This window comes from Bos javanicus, chromosome 8, assembly GCF_032452875.1.
Source record: "Bos javanicus breed banteng chromosome 8, ARS-OSU_banteng_1.0, whole genome shotgun sequence".
Lineage (NCBI taxonomy): Eukaryota > Metazoa > Chordata > Mammalia > Artiodactyla > Bovidae > Bos > Bos javanicus.
This window is the reverse complement of record NC_083875.1, coordinates 104,577,176-104,580,507: the sequence shown is the minus strand read 5'-3', so window position 1 is coordinate 104,580,507 and position 3,332 is coordinate 104,577,176. Positions and strand designations below refer to the sequence as shown.

The 3,332-nt window shown below is 42.9% G+C and overlaps 1 long non-coding RNA gene across 4 annotated transcripts in view; it reads right to left on the bottom strand.

The window, feature by feature from the left end:
- LOC133253205 (uncharacterized) overlaps positions 1-3,332 on the bottom strand; it is a 152,636-nt gene that overhangs the window by 25,587 nt on the left and 123,717 nt on the right. The window lies entirely within an intron of this gene.

The window sequence follows — 3,332 nt, the reverse complement described above, 5'->3', positions numbered from 1 at the left end:
TTCTTTTGTCCATCTGTGCATTTATTTTTCTTTCTAGATTAAGGTCCAAAGATAATCTCTTGAAGTTTTAAAATGCATCTAGTTCTCCATGTATTTGAATCCAAAATGGCAACTGATTTTTCACAGGTTATTATAAACCTTATGACCAATTGATTGTTAAGCCCAAAAGATTGTACCACTCTGGTCAGATGGAGGAAAGGAAGAGAAGCACAGAATATGATGAGTTCCTTTCATGAATTAGGAGATTCTGTAGTTAAGCGGTTTAAGCTCACACTAAACACCCCTAAAAAAGGAGGGAAAAAAGGCCAGAGAAAGTCATATTAGTATTTGATAGAGCCAGAACTTGGACCCAGATCTTTGAAACCACACATTCTGTCACTCATGACAACAGCAATCAGCCAGAACTGAAGGGGTTAAACTCATTCATCTCTTTCCATTTCCAGAGCAGTATCTGGAGTCACCACTGATGCTCAGCCAATATTAGGTTGGACCATATTAAATTGCCATTTCTGTGGGTCAAAAAATGGTCACATTGAAATTTCATTTGTTTCCAGCTAGTGGTTGTAGGTAAAATGAAACATGGATTGAGGGAGAAGACAATAAATCCTCCTCCAACAACTCAGTCTCAAAAATTTCCCTCTCCCTGGTGGCTCAGATGGTAAAAGAATTTGCCTGCTTTGTGGAAGACCTGGGTTCGATCCCTGGGTTGGGAAGATCCCCTGGAGGATGGCATGGCAACCCACTACAGTATTCTTGCCTGGAGAATCCCATGGACTCATGAGTCCATGAGGTCACAAAGAGTTGGACACGACTGAGCAACTTTCACTTTCAACTCCTGGGAGTGATAAACCATTTTTTATACTTATGGAAAAAAATGAAATATTTGCCCTAAATGTATTAAAAGTCAAACGTCCACAAAAGTCATAATACCAAGTTCTCCAGATGAAAAATACTGGAGAACCAAATCCAGCTTCCCAAACACAATTTTTGTTCTCAAAAGGACTCTAATCCCTAGGAACTTCAGAACAAAGAGCAAAACTAACCAAGTGTTATATATTTTGACTGCCATCCCTGTTTACATTGCTTCTATCCACTCCCCCCATACACACCAAAATAATAATAATGAAAATGACAATAATAATAATGCTTCAGGGTGGAATTGTAGAAAACACAGTGGATTAGAGTCAATGAACTTTGTTCCAGGCCCCGGTTTGTCACCCGGCAAATTCTGCCACCTTGGGCAAACCACTTTATTTCTATGAATCTCAATGTCTTCCTGTGAGAATCATGAGTGAGTGCATGCTATGTCGCTTCAGTCGTGTCTGACTCTGCGATCTCATGTACTGTAACCCACCAGGCTCCTCTGTCCAGACAAGAGTACTGGAGTGGGTTGCCATGCCCTCCTCCAGGGGATCTTCCCAACCCAGGGATCAAACCCTGCAATGCAGGGGGATTCTTTACTGTCTAAGCCACTAGGGAGGCCCGAGAATCTTGAGTACAGAAGGATCAAGTGAGCTAAAGCCCCTTCCATTTGTAATTTAGAAACAAGTCTCAATAATTCTATGCTCATAATGCTTGACTTTCAAGTGAGCTTCCCTTTTTCAGTGTATTGGGGGAGACAAGAGGGTTTCTCCAAGAGAAAGCAAAATTCCCCGTGTACCATATATTTCGAGTACGTTACACTTGGCAAATGGGGACTTTTCACTCACCCAGGGCAGAAAATGGAAAGGTGGCTGGGACTGAGACATATACTCCAGGGTCAGTGAGTGCTGTGCCATCCTGACAGCACTCTTCCTGCCCCTCTGCTCCCCCTCAACCACCACCACCCACCCCTGGACTTTCCACTGGGCTTGGCAGCCCTTTCACCAGCTTGGGTTTCTAAGTTCACCTCCAGCCTAAGATTCTAGGTTCACAGCTAAACAAGCCAGAATTGTCATCATCGTCATAATACAGATGAGTAAAGTCAGGTCTTGCTTTTGAAGGGAAATCCTACCCAGAGCCCTCTCCTCTCCAGGTTGTGCATTTATCCCAGGGGACCATGATGCACTATCATTAAAGCATTTCCCAGGAAGTTCTGCCCTCAAGCAAAACTGCTTGACCGGCTCTATGTTTATCTTGTGCTTTTCAGGGCAATAGATCTCAATTTTGACTACACATTGGCAGAAGTGGGAGACGGGGCTAGATTAAAAAAAAAAAAAAACAAAAAAAACACCTGATGTCCAGGCAATATCACAGACTAATTAAATTAGAATAATAGAAGGTGAGGTTTCCCAGGTGGTGCTAGCAGTAAAGAATCCACCTGCCAATGCAGGAGCCACAGGAGACATGGGTTCGATTCCTGGGTCTGGAAGATCCCCTGGAGGAGGAAATGGCAACCCACTCCAGTATTCTTGCTGGGATAATCCTATGAACGGAGGAGCCCGGAGGGCTACAGTCCATACAGTTGCAAAGAGTTGGACAAGACTGAGCACACACACACACACAATGGAAGACAATCAAACGTTTTTTTTTTTAACTCCAATGTGGAGCCAGAGTTGAACCAGAAATTTATTTTTATTGGAGTATAGTTGCTTTACAATGTTGTGTTAGTTTTTGCTATAAAGAAAAGTGAATCAGTTATACATATACAAAAACCCTGCTTTTTGGATTCCCTTCCCACTCAGGACACCACAGAGCACTGAGTAGAGTCCCCTGTGCTGCACAGTCGGTTCTCATTAGTTATCTGTTTTATACGTAGCAGTACATATATATCAATCCCAATCTCCTAATCCATCCCATTCCCTTTTTCCCCCAATTGGTGTCTATATGCGTCCTCTTTACATCTGTGTCTCTATTTCTACTTTGCAATAGTGAACCAAAATTGTTGAAACACCAACACAGGAAGCAAAGAGCAGGGTCCTGAAGCTGGACGGACCTGTGTTGCATTCTCAATTCCACCACGCTCCAGCTGTGAGACCTCAGACAGCTGAGGTAGTCTAGCTGAGCCTGGCTTTCTTCATTTGCAAATTGAGAAGGAGGGCAGTACCTGCCTTAGGTGCCCTCCTGAAGATAATATGAGACTTTGCCCATCAAAGTGCATGGCCTCTGATCAGAGCTCAGTAAATGACAGTCGCCCTTCTGTCATAACCTAGAGATTATGCTCTCTGTATTTCTCCTCTTCCGCCTTTAAGGAAGCAAAACCAAGTTATAGGAATTATAATGAAATGGGGTAGAGTAAATGATGAGCTACAGATTGGGTTATTCATTCATTCAACTGATGCTTAATAAGCACCTTCAATATATTAGGCTCCTGTTGGGAGCTGTGAGTGAAACTGACATGGCTATTGAGCTCA